The sequence below is a fragment of the Lacerta agilis genome, chromosome 2, assembly GCF_009819535.1.
Source record: "Lacerta agilis isolate rLacAgi1 chromosome 2, rLacAgi1.pri, whole genome shotgun sequence".
Taxonomy (NCBI): Eukaryota; Metazoa; Chordata; class Lepidosauria; order Squamata; family Lacertidae; genus Lacerta; species Lacerta agilis.
In genome coordinates, this window is record NC_046313.1 from 110,236,239 (window position 1) to 110,256,384 (window position 20,146).

At 42.8% G+C, this 20,146-nt stretch overlaps 1 protein-coding gene and 1 pseudogene across 1 annotated transcript in view; one reads left to right on the forward strand and one right to left on the reverse strand.

The window, feature by feature from the left end:
* Nucleotides 1–17,975, forward strand: part of LOC117042424 — a 40,767-nt pseudogene extending 22,792 nt beyond the window's left edge.
* Nucleotides 1–20,146, reverse strand: part of LOC117042654 (oocyte zinc finger protein XlCOF6-like) — a 663,370-nt gene that overhangs the window by 611,808 nt on the left and 31,416 nt on the right. The window lies entirely within an intron of this gene.

The window sequence follows — 20,146 nt, forward strand, 5'->3', positions numbered from 1 at the left end:
CTCTTGGCTGAGTTTGACATCCAACAAATATCAGGGTAGTTGAAATCCCCCATTACTACTATCTCACTTCCTTTTGAATGCTTGGTCATCAGTTCCAGGAAGGCATCATCTGTGTCCTCAGTTTGGCATGGGGGTCTATAGTAAACTCCCACAATGAGATCACTGTTATTTTTCTCTCCCTTAATTTTGACCCAGATACTCTCAACTTGGCTTTGGAGTTTCAAATCCTGGATCTCTTCACAGGTATACACATCCCTGATATATAACGCTACTCCTCCTCCTTTCCTGTTTGGTCTATTTCTCTGAAATAGATTGTATCCCTCTATTACTACATTCCAATCATGAGACTCATCCCACCAGGTTTCAGTGATGCCTATTATGTCATATTTAGTTTTCTGTACCAAGAGCTCAAGTTCATCTTGTTTATTTCCCATGCTCTGTGCATTAGTATACAGACATTGAAGACCATTGATCATTCCCCCATGGCTCTTATTTAAGGATATTTTTCCCCCACCACTAGGTCTGCGTGCTGTTTGCTCCATTTGGTCCTTGACATTTGGATTATCATCTTCAGTACTTGATAGACTCCTACCTTCAGGACCACTTCAACTGGCTCAAAGAGCTGCAGGCACATTGCTGACCAGGGCTGGCTATAGGCAACATAAAAAGGTAAGGGTAAAGGTACCCCTGACCGTTAGGTCCAGTTGCAGATGACTCTGGGGTTGCATGCTCATCTCGCACTATAGGCCGAGGGAGCCGGTGTTTGTCCACAGACAGCTTTCGGGTCATGTTGCCAGCATGATTAAGCCGCTTCTGATGAACCAGAGTAGCTCATGGAAACGCCGTTTACCTCCCCACCGGAGCAACCTTCCAATCGGCAAACCCTAGGCTCTGTGGTTTAGACCACAGCGCCACCCGCGTCCCCCATATAGTCAGCATAAAACTCCCGTATTGGTGAGAACTGTGGTTCTCAAGGAAGAGGCAGCCCAGGAATACAAGGTAGGAATTAACCATGACACTTGCTAACAAAATCCTTTCATAGCTTTTTGTGAGGGTGTGGCTGCTATTCTTGAACCTGGGAATTGGGCTTCATTTCCGCTGTTATTAAAAATAAAATAAAATACATGTTCTGCTTCTAAAGAAACCCTTTAGAATGCATTCTTATTCTTTTTTCATGTAAAAAATTCACAATTTTTAACAGCTGTACAAAGGTGCTCCTGTGCAATGCAATGTCAGAATAACAAAAAGAACATCTTACAAGAGCCTTGTTTTTTTAAATATACAGCTAAAAAACCTAAAAGTTCCTACTACATTTACCGGTACACTTACCAGATACAAATCTAATAGCAGGGCCCCCCAGGCAGTAGGAGACAACCTGATATTCGTGTCTCCCCCCCCCCAAAAAAAAATATTGGAGCTTTTGACACTCATCCATGGTTGCCTGGAGCATTTGAGGGAAAAGAGAGAGAACATTGTGGCATATGAAGCAAACATAGGAAAAGAAAGTGACAACCTGTTTGTAAGTGTCATTGTTACTTGGAAGGCCACAAGTGTTAAAATGTTTAATGTACATATAAAGCTATGTTTGAATGCATTGTAATTAAAATGCAATAAAGGGAAGTTTCTCTTAGACTTAGGCAAGAGTTTCCACTCTGACAAGAGCATCAGAGGAGGCTGGTATCTTTCCCAATAACTCTTCGCTGGAGACAGAAGCTGCAGAGTTCTCACAGAAGGAAGCTTAAACTTGAGGAGCCAGTAGCTGCTTGCTGGAGATGGCTAACAGAAGCAGCAGCAGCAGTTGCAAATAAGTTATGCAATGATTAAGAAGCTGAATATCTTCCTCTGGGACCAGAGAGAGGAAAGTTTACTGAATTACATGAAGGACTGAACATTGTTTGCAATCTGCTACTTTAGCATGTATTGTAAGCCTGTTTAAGACTGTTATGCAGTAAAGCTTCGAAACATATTCTTGTGATGGGGAGAACTCATTTCCACACAAGGTCCAGATCAGGAATTCCACGGAACAACTTTAAAAACAAGTACAGTCATACCTCAGGTTAGGACTGCTTCAGTTTGCACGATTTCAAGTTGCGCACCTCACTGAACCCAGAAGTACCGGAATGGGTTACTTCCGGGTTCAACGCATCATGCATGCACAGAAGCACGCAATGACATCACGTGCATGCGCAGAAGTGTCGAATTGCATCACGCACATGCGCAGACGCAGCACTTCGGGTTGCGCGCGTCATGGGTTGCGAACGGGGCTGCGGAACGGATCCCGTTCGCAGCCTGAGGTACCACTGTACTTGAAGGACCAAACCATGATGTAGCCATGCTCTTTTCCACCCCCTTCCAAGAATTACAACAATCTCTTCCTCCAAATGGTTCTGCCACTACAGTGGTGCCTTGGGCTATGTTGCCTTTGGGCTAGGTAACCTTCGGTTTGCCGTCCTCAAAAACCCGGAAGTACCTGAATGCCCTGTGCTTTGGCCTGTGGAAACTTCGGGTTGCAGACAAGCCTCTAGAACGGATTACGTCTGCACCCCGAGGTGCCACTGTATGCCGTGGGGCCCCCAATCTTTCTCACTGCCAATGCAAACTAATGAATAGGAGAACCTATCCATGTGCACTGGCACGACGAAAACCTTGGATATTCAATTTGTAAAATAATGAAAGTTTGCTACCCCCTCCCCCCCCCACTCTCTCTCTCCACTTCTCAACTCCCCAACCTTATACTGTATGGAACATTAAAGTCTGTATGTGTGTGCATTTTGATGACATGCAAAGTAACAGAGTGGCTTAGAGCTAGGAAGCTAAATAGCTATTCTAGGTGATAGTTCCTTTTTACAGACTATAAGTACAGTGTCCAGACTCTTGGTATTCAAAAGAATTTTACTTTCCTAAACATATAACTGAGAAGAATATACTTACAACCCCATGCTTATTCAAACGGGTACGTTCTTGCTTGAATTGTCTTACAGTTTCTTACGAAAGGTTTTTACTTCGACCTCAGCAGTAAATCTCTGTTCCCTTGCTGGAAGTCGTAGCAGGCAGTAAATTTTATGTCCACCCGCCACAGTCTTTCCCATTGCTCCATTAGTATGTTGTAACCTAAATCCTGGGCCCATCTCACCATCACCTATTTTACTTCTTCCTCTTTTAGTTCCCATTCTAATAGTAAATTGTAAATACGAGAAATATACTTCCCCTTACTTTGGAGCACCTCTTTTTCAAATTTGGATTTTTCTTTTGCTATGCCATTTTTTTAATCGATTATAAATCTTTGATAAATTTGAAAATATTGCAGCTAATCAGTGAGGTGTTCTTTGATTTCTTCATACTTTTTCAGATGTAATTCATTCTCTTTTTCTTCTAATAACATTTGGTATGTGGCTCTTCCTCCTTCCATGTTTACTTTTTTAATTGTTATTACGTCTATGGGTGAGGTCCACAGTGGGAGTTTTGGTTCTAATATTCCTTTGAATTTCACCCAAATTGAATATAATGATTTCCGTACTAAGTGATTGAGGAAACCTTTGTGGACCTTCACCTTTTCATACAGTAAGTAGGAATGCCAACCATACCTGTTGTCTACACCTTCCAGGTCTAGTATTTCGGGATCTTTCAAGGTTATCCATTCCCTTAACCAATTTAGTCCTGCCGCCGCATGATATAGTTCTAAGTTTGGCATGGCAAATTCTCCCCTTTCTTTCCTGTCCATTAACAATTCATACTTAATCCTCGGTCTTTTACCGTTCCATATAAATTTTGCCAGATCTCTTTTCCATTCCTTAAAACATTTCATGCCCCCCAAAACTGGTATTGCTTGAAATAAGAATATCATTTTTGGAAGGACATTCATCTTAACGACCGATATTCTTCCCCATAGTGAAAGGTGTAATTTATTCAATGTTTCCATGTTTGTTTTTATTTCTTTCCATGCCTTTTTGTAATTATCATCAAAGAGGTTAATACTTTTTGGTGTAATATGGATTCCTAAATACTTGGCTTTGTTTTTAATTTCTAATCCTGTCAGTTGGTGTAGTTCTTCTTTTTCCTTTTTATCTAAATTTTTAGTCATTAAGGTGGTTTTTTGGTAATTTATTTTTAATCTTTGCCATACTCTTTGATTATTTCTAATGCTACAGGTATATTTTCTTTAGGGTCTTGTGTTGTTACTATTAAATCCCTTACTTTATAGGTGTTTTTTCCAATCACTATCCCTTTTAAGTTTCTTTCCTTTCTGATGTGATTCAAAAGAACTTCTAATACCAGTACAAAGAGCAAGGGCGAAAGAGGACACCCTTGCCTAGTTCCTTTAGTTATTGGGAAGCTGTCCGTTACACTCCCATTTATTATTAGCTTCACTCTCTGCTGTTTGAAAAACACATTTACTAAGAAACCAGAGGCCTTTCTGTTGGGCATGACCAACTATGAAATTCCCAATAAAGATAGAACATTTTTTATGTATGCCACTACAGCTGCTAGGATTTTTGATAGCTAAGAATTGGGAAACTGAAGAACTACCAACAGTGGAAGATTGGCAGATGAAGTTGATTGAATACATGGAACTTGCAGAACTGACCGCAAAACTCTGAGACCAGAGGGAAGAAACGGTGCAGGAGGATTGGAATAAATTTAAAGATTATTTGAAACGACGTGAAAAGATAGACATTTGAAATTGGAATCAGAGGACATTTAAGGCTACAGTATTGCTAGAGATTAGATAAAATAGGATATAAGAAGTAGTTAGAAATATATTATGTTTAATTTTATTAGGATTAAGATTATAGTTATGATTATTGATTATAAAGATTAAGATTAGATGAGAATAAGGATTTTACAATGTTACAAAGTTACTAAAGAGGATTAGAAATGAACACAGAAGAGAGGATGCGAGGAGGTCCCAATATAATGTTATGAATAAGATAAGGATAGTTAGATTTTTGTAGTTTTGTAGTTTTGTAGTTTTTTTGTTGCTGTTGTTTTGCTGTATTTTGTGTTGTATGTGTTATTGGTAAAATTTAATAAATTCTTTATAAAAAAAGAAAAAAAAAGAAAACGGCGGACAGGAGTGGGACATTAACGGAGAGTGACAGCGAGAACCTAATGCTGGGCAGAAGACAGAGCAGAATGCAAGGCGCCTGTGCGAGCCGATCAGTGGGACGGATAAAGAGCAGGGCGCCTGTGCGAGCAGAGCACTAGCCGGATGACAGCAACAGTCCACCGCTAACAGGGTCCTAGAGCCAGACAATGAATGCCAGCATGGAACGGTAGGCGGGTGGGTAGGCTATCTACAGTGTGTGGACGCAACAACCATAAACAGACCTTTCTGTGGGGCTGGATGAAACTTTCTATCAGGCCACATTAGATCCCTGGCAGGACTTTGGACATGCCTGCCTTAGGACGTCCCTATTTTCATTGGAGAAATGCTGGAGGGTCAAGAGTTATCCGACCTCCGAGCCATCTAAAGGCAATCCTGTATAGGGAAGTGGTGTTTTTTTTTAATCTTTAATGGAAGCTGTGCAGAGTGCTAGGGCAACCTAATAAGATGTGTGGGTTATAAATAGTAAAATTATCATTATAAATGGGACGTCCCTATTTTCATCAGAGAAATGTGTGCGGGTTTGGAAAGATAAGAGGCATTTGGGTGCCTTCGTTCCAGCAGGGTGCCATCGTCCCAGCTTCCTGAAATGGTATTTCAGGAATTTTTCATGATGAGGATTTAGAAACCAGTGACTGCGCACCAGATCACAAGGAGACTTATTAGTACAACATATTGGATAGCTTATAAGATGGAAGATATACTCCAGTGATGTGATAAAGTTTGAAAACAGCTTTCTAAACAAAACCCACTTATTACAGAAGACTAAGAAAGGTATAGAAAGTGGAAGTTTGGTGGTGGTGGTGGGGGTTACCATTGGAATACTGCGTACACCATTTCAAGGTAACATCACACTTTATTTCCACTTTTTCTCACATGGGGCAGGAACCCACAACCCTGAGATTAAGCATCTCATGCTCCACCAACTGATCTATGACAGCTCAGCAATTTGCGTGCGCAGGGACAAAGATTGTGTAGTGTGAAGACCCCTAGAGAAGGGTGCAAAGACTTGAAATAGGGTTAATCAATTTGCCCTGACAGTTAAGAGCAGAACCTCCAGGATCAGAAGCAGAGAGCTGCAAATAGGAGGGCAAGGGAAGCAGCAGGGCAGTCTCGCGGGATGCACGATGCCTTCGCCTTGCAAGGGGGCGCATCCAGCCTTGCAGCCTCCCACAGCCAGCGAGCTCCGATGCTCAGAGAGGCAGGAAACGGGGCCAGCCAGGGGGACTCGAGAGCGGCTGCACTTTCCTGTCCCCCCGCCGAGGAGAGCGGAGGAGCAGCGGCCAGTGGCCTGGCGAGTTTCCCCGGAGAGGAGCCGGGTTCCGGTGCAGGGACGGAGCGAGGAGTCAGAGGTGCAGGAGGGGGGGGCGAGGAAGGCGGAGCAAGGGGGAGGAGGAGGAGGAGAGAACATGCGCCTCGCCTGGCATGATCAGGCCCCGATTCCAGCCAGAGGCTGCAGGACGCCCTCCAACCGGGCAAGAAGGGGAAGGGGCTCAGCTCGGGGGCAGGGCATCTGCAGGAGGGCACAGGGGCAAACATCTCTGGGTAAGGCTGGCACGGACCCTGCCTGAAACCTTGGGGAGCTGCTCCCTTCAGTTCTATATAGACGGTGCTGAGCTGAAGGGGCACAATGGGGGGACCAAGGCAGCTGCTGCTTCGCGATGGAGGCTGCATATATTCGCCCACTGATGAGCGGCGTATCTGGGGCTTCTGTCTCCCTGAGTTTGCCGCCCCTCTCCCTGTTCTTCATCCCCTTCCTCTTCCACGGTCCTCCCTCCGCTCCGACTGTCCTTCCCTCTCGCCTGCTTCTGCCTCCCTGCGGTGGCTGCAAGGGCGATGAGTGGGTTGAGGGGGCGGCAGCACAGGCACAAGCTCACGCTCTCCCACCGGCGGAGAGGGAAGGCGAGGAAGAGCAGGGCGGCAGGGAGGTGCCCCTCTCACTCTGCAGCCCCGTGGCACCCTTTGCACGCCACTACTCCTGCCCCCCTTTATCTCCGCCAGTGTCATTGATAAACCTATCGCCCTCCTTCGTGAATCGCCTTTTAAAGCTCCCTAAGCCACCACCATCACCGCATCTTGTGGCAATGATGTCCATCAGATTCATTTAGCAAGGAAATGGCTTCTTTTGCCTGCCCCAAATCAATGTACACTGAGCCTACACACGGAGGTTCTGTTGATCAGTCACAGCTAAAAAAAACATAGATTTGTTCCCTGGAGCAGTGTTTTTCAACCACTGTTCCGCGGCACACTAGTGTGCCGCGAGATGTTGCCTGGTGTGCCGTGGGAAAAATTGAAAAATTCAAGAGAATTACTTTATATATAGTCAATATAGGCACAGAGTTAATTTTTTTAACATTTTCTAATGGTGGTGTGCCTCGTGATTTTTTTCATGAAACAAGTGTGCCTTTGCCCAAAAAAGGTTGAAAAACACTGCCCTGGAGAACGCATCTGATCTTTCCCCAAGCTATCAAAGCTACTGACTTCTTGGTTCTGCGTATAAATAAGTGAGAGAGGCTTAAGCCTGTTTCTTTAAAGGTTTCATCTTCCACCTTCCCCAGTAGTACAGCTGAGTTTTCAGAAGAAGGCTGGGAGTTAAAGTGGGTGACAGTTTTCAAAATGCAGAGGAAAGGAGGATTCTTTGGAAGTGGCATATGGAAATAAATTAATGGTGATAAAAATGTTGATGACAGTATGCAAAAGACTAAGGAAGGCAAAATTGAATTTTTTAATTAATGTTCAGATTATTACTCATTTTATTTCTATACTACTTCTCAATGCAGTTTGTGTCCATAGGATGTTGAGAACATTAACTCTGCAGATCCAGGAGTTCTCTCCACCTGGTAGTTTCAGATTTGATTTTTTTTTTCTTTCTGATAGAGCAAGAGGGACGAAACATTTATGGGCTTAAAGCTGCATTGATTCTGGAGGCCACATTCCAGTGAGCTGTGTGGCCAATGTATGCATACCATAATGTCACCGCCAAATATACTGCAAACACACTCTCACAAATGCAGAGACACACACAATCAGCATGTTTTGTCCTTCCAACCACAGTGCTGGGGTGGGGGAGAAATAAGAGCACCAGACTCTGCTGAATTAGCAATGAGATCTAGGAAAAAAGACCCTTCTGGTTGTTCCTTAGAAACCCTCTTTAAAGAGCAGCCAGGGGGATCATTTATCTCCAGATCAGGGCTTCTATGCCATCTCAGCACGGTCTTGGTCCTCCCACCCCCAAATATTATTTGTAGTTCTGTAAACCTTGGGGTTTCCCCAAGTCTTGGGATAACTTCCTCTCGTGCATGGGTGGGGACGTTTGGGTGACATAACAATTGACATTCACAGCCTGAAAATCAGAAATGGAAAGAGCAATTATATACAGTATTTCAAGAACTAATTAACAGTTAAATGCTTCTTTTTTATTCTTGAGTTTTATTCTACACTGGTATTTTACTTTGTGTTTATTTCCTTTCCAGCAGAGTAGTGTAAAAATGGAAGAGCAGGGGCCGAGAAGACCCATTCAAAGGGAGAGACTGGAGTCCAAAGGAAAAAGATCTCCTGCAGGCGAAGTTGAGACCTTCAGGGATCTTCTGCCTTGTGAAGATTTACGTCAAATTAAGCAGGAGACAGAGGAGGGGCAGCTGCAGCAACACTGGGATGCCCAGGATTTCCTGATGACGATGCACCCCAGTTGTTCAAGCTGGGAAACCCCACAGGCTCCCAGTCCTCCCTACTCCGGGGATGGTGTCCTCCCGGCCTCCTTCAGGGGAGCTGCAGAAGTCAGTCAGTGGCCCAGCGGGATAGCAGGGGGGACAGACCAGACCCTGCTCCAAGACACTGAGGGGCTTCCGGGAAACGTAAGTGCCCTCCTCTCACCTGGGTTTCCAGCATCTGGTGGTCACCGGTCCAGTGCCTCTAGACATGGAGGATCTGTTTAGCTATGGTGGTGAATATTCCTCCCCCGTGCACTTTCTCTCTAATCCACTTTGAAAATGCTTGTTAGACCAAACTTTACTATACATGGGAGGATTGCGATCATATCTCCTGGTGTTCTTACTTTACCTAAGCAGCTGCAGGGGACTCTGAATTTCATCAGAGCAGAGGCTGTGTTGGAAGAGGTGTCCTTCCGTCAACCCCCATTTTCCATTTCCAAAATATTCTTTGCTTCCCACTGAGGTAAAAATCTCGCCACATCTTGCAACCTCAGCAACCCCATGTGTAGTGCAAATAGAATAACACTGGCCTACCTTGTAAGGTTGTTGAAACATTTTTAAAGATACTGGCCTGGGTCAGATGACTGAATCACAGCCTGAAAAGCTGCATTACAAATAGGCACAGTTTTTCTTGCATTGCTGCAGCAAAGTTACGCTGAAACCCATGTTGCTCCAAGTTTACAACAAAATTCTCTAGCCACCAGCACAGTCTCCTGGCCACCAGAAGCAGAATGCATCATTCCAGGAAGGATTCCAACCCAACCTTTAGTGAGAGAGGGCAAAAGAGAAGGACTCTGCATGGGTAGCTTCACAGATTTACCAACAGTGGTCCTGCACTGGCAGCAAGGCCAACAAGCAGGGGAACTGGGGATGTGCTAGTCCCATCTCCCCCTTCATATGCCACCTGACCTAATTATTCCAGTTTACCTCACGATTGGGCTGGCCCTGATGGTGAACTGTGATGAAACCAGACAGTCTCTTCTGAGCCATAACTAACAAACCAGGAAACTACAGGTGCCAGCTTTGGAACACGCCAGGATATTAAGCTAACTTCAAACTGTGTTTGGTCAAAACAGGATCCGGTTGATCAGTGGCTTCGTGGTTTGACTGTTCCCACTGCAAAGGGGCTGTGCAGTCAGCTGAAAGGCTTCCTCTTATCCCTCCTCATTGAGTTGAGACATCATAGTTCAGAATGTGCCAACACATGTGAAGCATTCTGAATACTCTTAACAGGGCAGCCCTGCGGAGCCCTAATCGGAAGCAAGCCACATTTATTTGCATGGGACTTACTTCCAGGGAAGCATGTATAGGATGGCAGCCTACAGTTCTGTCCAAAAGCTCCTTAACATTATTAACCCACCTAGGGTCTCTGCCAGGCAGCTTCTTGAGCTTTTCATGATGTCCTAATCTGCATCCTGATCTCTGTTCCAGGAATCGTGGCCTGTGGAAGTTGTGGTTATTAAGTCCCCAAAGTCTGAGCAAGAAACCTTGGACACAGACAACAGCCATCTCTCTGCAAAGGCTGAGCAAGAGAGTGAAGAAGAGGCCAGCTTTCTGGGTAAAGTTTGGGGTCTGGGTCCTTGAGTGCTTTTGCAATTTCCTTTCCCCTGCCTGACATTCTCAGACAGTGGGATTGCCAGAACCTCTGAGTTAGCGTTTTACAACATACTTACTACCCTCCAGACATCATTAGATTTCCAACTCCCCTCACCCACAGCCAGCATGACCAATGGAATGATGGGAGTTGTAGTCCAACAACTTCCAGAGCGCATCAAGTTGGAGAAGGATACTGGGGGAGGAAAGCCCAATGATCAGCTCCTAGGCAGAAAACTTCCCTTTGGACCAAAGTAGATGCAACGAGAAATGCATGGAGAGAGAAGAGAGACAACCATTATGTCTGGCAAGCTGACATGCTTTCTGTGATGGCGTGATTGACACAGCACAATACTGAATTCCTCTCATAGTTTTCTTCCCCATGAGGTTTTGCGTGCGATCGGTGTATACAGAAGCATTGAATTTGTAAGCATGTCTTGCATAGTTGTGTGGAGGGAGGGCTAGGAAGAAGAAGGATAAGCGAATTGTGTAAACTTGCAGAGGTTACAGACTGGGGTTGCGTGTGAGAGTGAGTGAGTGGTATAATATTTTATAGCACCCCTATAATTTTATCCATCTCTACGCTTCCATGGAGATACTGTGGTAGAAACTTGGTATAAATTTCAAAATGAGTACACAAAGCCAACAAAGAGACTCACAAGTTTATAGTGGCACCAGATTTCCTCGTAAAGAGTCCACTTGGATAGCTTGAAAAAAAGGATTAGACTGATGTCTGTGCTCTGCTTCTTATTAATGCTTCTTATTACAGAGGTACCTTGGTTCTCAAACGGCTTAGTAGTCAAACAACTTGGAAGTACAGTGGTGCCTCGCAGGACGAAATTAATTCGTTCCGCAAGACTTTTATGCGTTCCTATGGGGAAAAAGTCCGGGGGTGCCGGTCGGAAGGGGCGACGGCCAATCGCGCCCACCATCTTGTCTGTACATGCGCATGTCCACCCAAGATGGCGGGCGCGATCGGCCAGTGCCCCTTCCGACCGGAGCCGGACCGCGCCACGCCGCGTTTTAAGGCTGCAGCGGGCAAACAGTGGTACTGCGCAAGACGAATTTGTCTTGCGAAGCACGGCCATAGACAATTGTCTCGCGAGTCAACTAAAAAATCGCAAAACCCTTTTGTTTTGCGAGTTTTTCGTTGTGCGAGGCATTCGTCTTGCGGGGTACCACTGTAAGTGTTCTGGTTTGTGATTTTTTTTTTTGGAAGTCATGCTCCTTATTGAGTTTTATACTTCCAGTATGAGTGCCGAACTTCTCTTTTCAGTGCCACACTTCCGTTTTTAGTGTTACACTGAGGTCTGTCTGCTTTTGATATTTATTTTGTGTTTTTGTGTCTTTTGTTTTGTTTGATTGATTGCTTGACTGCAAAGACGCTACAAAACCAAAAGAACCATTAGCACAACAACAATAGAGATAAAAAAGCAAATTATTTCCAAGCACGGAAGTGGTGTCTGTTTAAGTGGTCTGGCACTTAATTATTTCACAGTACAGCTTTAGTTTTTTCTATTTATTTTACATTTTTGTTTTTGAGGCTTTTTCAGTTCATTTGTTTTCTTCACTGTGTGGAACCCTGTTCAGCTACTGATTGATTGATTGATTGATTGATTCTGTGATTGTGGAAATGGATAAACTCCCCACCCCCATCCAAACAATGACTATCATCAGTGCAGGTAAGAATTTATTTTATCACCTACAATACTGTCTTACTTATTTTATAGTATAGTACATTATTGATTTAATTTTATGGACCAATGGTCTTGTAAGATTGTAAAATTCATGTTAAACTGCTGTTTTAGGGGTTGCTTTTTAAAATCTGGAATTGTTTAATCCATTTTGCTTTGTTTTCTCTGTGAAGGCTTGCTTTTATTTTGGAATGTACTTCCAGAGTGGATTATGTTTGAGAACCAAGGTACCACTGTACTAGTTTCTGGAAAGCACAGGAGGGCAGAGGGCTCTTGTGCTCCAATCCTGCTTGCTGGTTTCCCATAGGCATCTGGTTGGCCCCTGTGAGAACAGGATGCTGGACTAGGAGGGCCTTTGCCCAACCCAGCAGGCTCTTCTTAGGTTCTAATATCCTGCAATATTCTCACACTTGCATGTGGTATAACAATACTAAGGTTTTGCTAATTACTCAGATATGATACTGTTATTCGAGCCTGAGATAATTTCCTCACTTCAAAATGAAAAATACAGAGGTGTGTTTAAGGAGCCCATTCCAACGTAGAAAAGTATTATAAAATGCTGCTGCTTTATTAGGTGTGAATGGAGTGATCATGTGTGGCTCTTGCCATTATCTCTTCTATATTCCTAAAAATTTGGAACATAGCGAGGAAAGTAGAGAATGGAAATGGTGTTAAAATAAGAGAATGTGCATATTGAGATTGATGTGTGTTCATTCTTGAATGTCTAACAGGATTCTCTTCCTCACAAACAGGTCAGGAAGATGAGGGTCAGAAATCACCAGAGCCAGCTGTGAATTTATTGGGAAGAACAAAAAAACAGTTTAAATGTATGGAATGTGGGATGTGCTTTAGTCACAGGGGAACACTGTGGATACATCAACGAACTCACACGGGGGAGAAACCATTTAAATGTATTGAATGTGGAAAGAGCTTCAGTCAAAGTGGAAATCTTAAAGTACATCAACAAACTCACACGGGGGAGAAACCATTTAAATGTATTGAATGTGGAAAGAGCTTCCCTAGAAGTGAATCACTTAAACTACATCAACGAACTCACACAGGGAAGAAACCATTTAAATGTATTGAATGTGAACAGAGCTTCAGTAGAAGTGGAGCACTTAGAAGACACCAACGATCTCACACAGGGGAGAAACCATTTCAATGTATTGAATGTGGAAAGAGCTTCAGTGGAAGTGGAGACCTTAGAATACATCAACGAACTCACACAGGGGAGAAACCATTTAAATGTATTGAATGTGGAAAGAGCTTCAGTCAAAGTGGAAATCTTAAAGTACATCAACAAACTCACACGGGGGAGAAACCATTTAAATGTATTGAATGTGGAAAGAGCTTCAGTCAAAGTGGAAATCTTAAAGTACATCAACAAACTCACACGGGGGAGAAACCATTTAAATGTATTGAATGTGGAAAGAGCTTCCCTAGAAGTGAATCACTTGAACTACATCAACGAACTCACACAGGGAAGAAACCATTTAAATGTATTGAATGTGAAAAGAGCTTCAGTAGAAGTGGAGCACTTAGAAGACACCAACGATCTCACACAGGGGAGAAACCATTTCAATGTATTGAATGTGGAAAGAGCTTCAGTGAAAGTGGAGACCTTAGAATACATCAACGAACTCACACAGGGGAGAAACCATTTAAATGTATTGAATGTGGAAAGAGCTTCCCTAGAAGCGAATCACTTAAACTACATCAACGAACTCACACAGGGGAGAAACCATTTAAATGTATTGAATGTGGAAAGAGCTTCCCTAGAAGTGAATCACTTAAACTACATCAACGAACTCACACAGGGAAGAAACCATTTAAATGTATTGAATGTGAAAAGAGCTTCAGTAGAAGTGGAGCACTTAGAAGACACCAACGATCTCACACAGGGGAGAAACCATTTCAATGTATTGAATGTGGAAAGAGCTTCAGTGGAAGTGAATCACTTAGAATACATGAACGAACTCACACAGGGGAGAAACCATTTGAATGTATAAAATGTGGAAAGAGCTTCAGTGGAAGTGGAGCACTTAGAACACACCAACGAACTCACACAGGGGAGAAACCATTTAAATGTATTGAATGTGGAAAGAGCTTCAGTGGAAGTGGATATCTTAAAGTACATCAACAAACTCACTCGGGGGAGAAACCATTTAAATGTATTGAATGTGGAAAGAGCTTCATTGATAGTGGACACCTTAGAAGACACCAACAAACTCATACAGGGGAGAAAGCATTTAAATGTATGGAATGTGGGAAGAGCTTCAGTCAAAGTGGAAACCTTAGAATACATCACCGAACTCACACGGGGGAGAAACCGTTTAAATGTATTGAATGTGGAAAGAGCTTCAGTGGAAGTGGAGTCCTTAGAATACATCAACGAACTCACACAGGGGAGAAACCATTTAAATGTATTGAATGTGGGAAGAGCTTCCATAGAAGTGAATCACTTAAACTACATCAACGAACTCACACGGGGGAGAAACTATTTAAATGTATTGAATGTGGAAAGAGCTTCAGTCAAAGTGGAAAACTTAAAGTACATCAACGAACTCACACGGGGGAGAAACCATTTCAATGTATTGAATGTGGAAAGAGCTTCAGTGAAAGTGGAGACCTTAGAAGACACCAACGAACTCACACAGGGGAGAAACCATTTCAATGCATTGAATGTGGAAAGAGCTTCAGTCAAAGTGGAGGCCTTAGAGAACACCAACGAACTCACACAGGGGAGAAACCATTTCAATGTAATGAATGTGGAAAGAGCTTCAGTGTAAGTGGAAGACTTAAAGAACACCAACGAATTCATACAGGAGACAAACCATTTAAATGTATAAAATGTGGAAAGAGCTGCACTGAAAGTGGAGCACTTAGAACACACCAACGAACTCACACGGGGGAGAAACCATTTCAATGTATTGAATGTGGAAAGAGCTTCAGTGTAAGTGGATCTCTTAGAATACATGAACGAACTCACACAGGGGCAAACCATTTAAATGTATTGAATGTGGAAAGAGCTTCACTCAATTTGGACACCTTAGAATACACCAACGAACTCACACAGGGGAGAAACCATTTAAATGTATTGAATGTGGAAAGAGCTTCAGTTTAAGTGGATCACTTAGAATACATGAACGAACTCACAGGGGAGAAAACATTTAAATGTATGGAATGTGGAAAGAGCTTCAGTGAAAAGGGAAACCTTAGAATACATCAACGAACTCACGCGGGGGGGAAACATTTAAATGTATTGAATGTGGAAAGAGCTTCAGTGGAAGTGGAGACCTTAGAATACATCAACGAACTCTCACAGGGGAGAAACCATTTAAATGCATTGAATGTGGAAAGAGCTTCCCTAGAAGTGAATCACTTAAACTACATCAACGAACTCACACAGGGAAGAAACCATTTAAATGTATTGAATGTGAAAAGAGCTTCAGTAGAAGTGGAGCACTTAGAACACACCAACGAACTCACGCGGGGGAGAAACCATTTAAATGTATTGAATGTGGGAAGAGCTTCACTCAATTTGGACACCTTCGAATACACTAACCAACTCACACGGGGGAGAAACCATTTAAATGTATTGAATGTGGAAAGAGCTTCATTGATTTTGGACACCTTAGAAGACACCAACAAACTCATACAGGGGAGAAAGCATTTAAATGTATGGAATGTGGGAAGAGCTTCAGTCAATATGGAAACCTTAGAATACATCAACGAACTCACACGGCGGAGAAACCATTTAAATGTATTGAATGTGAAAAGAGCTTCAGTAGAAGTGGAGCACTTAGAACACACCAACGAACTCACGCGGGGGAGAAACCATTTAAATGTATTCAATGTGGAAAGAGCTTCAGTGAAAAGGGAAACCTTAGAATACATCAACGAACTCACACGGCGGAGAAACCATTTAAACGTATTGAATGTGGAAAGAGCTTCACTGAAAGTGGAGCACTTAGAAAACACCAACGAACTCACAGGGGAGAAACCATTTAAATGTATTGAATGTGGAAAGAGCTTCAGTGTAAGTGGAAAACTTAAAGTACACCAACGAACTCACACGGGAGGAACCATTTCAATGTAATGAATGTGGAAAGAGCTTCAGTATAAGCGGAAGACTTAAAGAACACCAACGAATTCATACGGGAGACAAACCATTTAAATGTATAAAATGTAGAAAGAGCTTCAGTAGAAATGGATCTCTTGGAATATATGAACGAACTCACACGGGGGAGAAACCATTTAAATGTATTGAATGTGGGAAGAGCGTCACTGAAAGTGGAGCACTTAGAACACACCAACGAACTCACACGGGGGAGAAACCATTTAAATGTAATGAATGTGGAAAGAGCTTCAGTAGAAGTGGAAAACTTAGAATACACCAACGAACTCACACAGGAGAGAAACCATTTAAATGTATTGAATGTGGAAAGAGCTTCAGTGTAAATGGATCTCTTAGAATACATGAACGAACTCACAGGGGAGAAAACATTTAAATGTATGGAATGTGGAAAGAGCTTCAGTGAAAAGGGAAACCTTAGAAGACACCAACGAACTCACACAGGGGAGAAACCATTTAAATGTAATGAATGTGGAAAGAGCTTCAGTAGAAGTGGAAAACTTAGAAGACACCAACTAACTCACACAGTGGAGAAACCATTTAAATGTATTGAATGTGGAAAGAGCTTCAGTGTAAGTGGATCTCTTAGAATACATGAACGAACTCACAGGGGAGAAAACATTTAAATGTATGGAATGTGGAAAGAGCTTCAGTGAAAAGGGAAACCTTAGAATACATCAACGAACTCACACGGGGGAGAGACCATATAAATGTATTGACTGTGGAAAGGACTTCAGTGGAAGTGGATCTCTTAGAATACATGAACGAACTCACAGGGGAGAAAATATTTAAATGTATGGAATGTGGGAAGAGCTTCAGTCAAAAGGGAAACCTTAGAATACATCAATGAACTCACACGGGGGAGAAACCATTTATATGTATTGAATGTGGAAAGAGCTTCAGTAGAAGTGAATTACTTAGAATACATCAATGAAGTCACACGGGAGAAACCATTTAAATGTCATGAATGCGGAACGAGGTTCAGTCAAAATGGACATCTTAGGAAACATCAGCTAACTCCCACAGAGGGAAAACCATAGACAAGGCACGTCCAACAGGTAGATCGTGATGTCCCAGCAGATCACTTGACATCTGTGGTAGAGCACCGGATCCTCCAAATGAAGTTCAATAACTTTGGCTCCCCTAAAAAAAATCTCAATTCTCTAGCCCTTCACCCCCCCATGAACAGGGCTTTCCTTCTCCCTAAAAAAAGCTTTGACGTATGTATGATACACTTGGATGTTTAGAGGGAATGGAGACCTTAATATTCATAAGCGAATTCATGCAGGGGGAAAACCATATACAGTAAATGTATGGAGTTTTCCACTCAGGCTTCCCAAAGTTCCTGGGAAGTGACGATGACTGTCATGTCTCTGGATGTCCAAAAATAATTTGGCAGTGTTTGTTTTCATTCTTGGGGACCCTGCTAATTGGCGATTGTGGCGTTTGCCCATCTGTGATAGTGACATCATACTGGTAGGTTAGAGAAAGGGTTAAAATAAATTAAAGTAACTGACCAATGGGAACCCAGAGGGGGAGGAGTTACTTGGAAATAAACGGAAGCACAGAGGTTTGAAAAGTCAGTTGAGTTTTGGGAGTTGAGAGTTGGAAGCAGGGGTGGATAAGAAGTGAGTCAGTAGAGAGTCAGTCAGTGTGAAGTTTAGTCAGAAAGACCTGAATTTGAAACCATACGCTTGTTCTTTATGAAAAATAAACTTATTCTTTTGTTTTACTGTTAACACCCGACTGGACTCAGTGTTTGTCAGGAAGCTCCTGACTGGTGGCAGCGAGTTAGGGAAACCGTGGTGGCACTGGGATCAATAGACCGTCCAACGTATGGGGGTCCCTGTGTGATCGTCAAAGCGATCCTCTCTTTTTCAAGACGTATTTCAGACTGTTGATCTGGATAGCTTGGAATCTAGCATTCTGGACTTTCCCCACAATTTTGCATATTGCTCAGAACAGAGAGCTGGATCTGGATTTCCTGTGTCAGTGCATCATTCCCACCTACACTTCCGTGGTTTGTGTATATGGCTGGTTTGGATTCCTTTGGACCAGTTGCTAATAATCTTGTGTTGTTGTTCAAAATGTTTTTTTTTTGCTGATAATGGGTTCCTAAAAACTTTAATAAAGTACTGATCCCTTTCAAAATATTCATTCTATTCTACTGAATAGTTTGGTGCCCCCCCTCCCCCCGATGTTTTGTTTCTTGCAGAGCACCCAATCCTTTGGGGAAGTGGGTTTGTTGCGCAAAAATTCCAAAACAGCTTTAGTTATGCAACCTGAATTTGCCTGTTTTTGACTGAATCCCACCCTAAAACAGGGATGCTTTCAAAATGCCCTTCCTCAGATGAATGAAGCATGAATGTAAGCTTGCAGTTATATTTATACACACACACACACACACACACACACATATGTTCATGGGTGTAAATAAAGAAAGTGAGATCAGTCAGACAGACAATGAAATGCAGAAGGGCAGGTTTCTCAAGTTCCTCCTCATTTCCATTTCTATTATTGTTTTGCAGCAGATTTGGTTAATTTAAAAGCACAAAACAACTACAAAGAATCTTGAGGCAGGTTACACATTTATTCCAGTTCAAACTTTGGTTATTGGCATTTATAGTCCCCAATCCTATTCACCTAGCAGACTGCCTCTCTCTCTTGCCCCTACAAGCCCAACAGTAAGATTTTCTGTAGACAAAACAAAATCAAAAATTCTTTCCAGTAGCAGCTTAGAGACCAACTGAGTTTGTTTCTGGTATGAGCTTTCGTGTGCATGCACATTTCTTCAGAACTTCTTCGGATTTTCTGTAGAGACACTGGGGGCTGTTCCAGAAGCCACCTCGGTTCACCCAGAAGATACCAGTTGTTGGTTTTGGTTGCGTCTATATAAAGCACAGCTGTCAACTTTCGGATTTGAAAATAAGGGATCAGCAGCCTCACCTGTCTCGGAGACAGTCTACGGTTCTCGGGGACATTCCATGCCACGGTAATCCCCCATCGAAATCCGGGAAATTTACGGGATATCTGACAATCCGGGATAGCAGCGGGAAACGGCGCTGGAATAAGGGAATTTCTGGAATAAGGGAATTTCTCCATAACCTTTTCCCACCTGGATCAAAGTCCACACACAAAAAGGGGCTGTGTGAGGGCACAATCAGATTTATGGGGCTGCGTTGAAAGGCATTGCTTCATGGTCCTAGGAGCTCCTTCTCAAAAAACAGTTAACCCTTAAGAGAATTTAAGCTACATAGATATATAATTTGTTTAAAACAAACAGATAATCACCCTCCAAAAAGCAGTCTGGTGCCACATTGCGTAGGAGTTACTGTAACACATTGGGGGTTTTCCTGATGTTATTCTGTCTCTCACAGCTACAATAAACCTACCATTAATGTTATGGACTGGTCATTTCTTCGTCAGAGGGCAAACAGGCAAACTTAGCAGGGAATCAAATGCTTTCCACCCTCACTGTATTTCAGGAATATTTCCTGTTGAGGATTTGGAAACCAGTGACTGCATATACTGATCACAAGGAGATGTTATAATAAATTTTGAGTGACAGCTTTCTAAACAAAACCCACTTATTACAGAAGACACAGAAAGGGTATAGAAAGGGGAAGTTTTTGTGTTTCTCTAAAAACCATTGTTTTCAGAGTGCCTTGTGTGCTCTGGTCCATGGGGTCAAGAAGAGTCCGACACGACTGAACGACTAAACAACAACAACAAAACCATTGGACTATTGTGTACACAATTTCAAGGTAACATTACACTTTATTTTCACTTTTTCTCATATGGGACTCGAACTCATAACCCTGAGATTAAGCATTTCACGCTCTACCGATTGAGTTAGGAGGACAGGTCAGCGATTTGTGTACAGGGGACACAGCTGGTGGCGTGTGAAAAT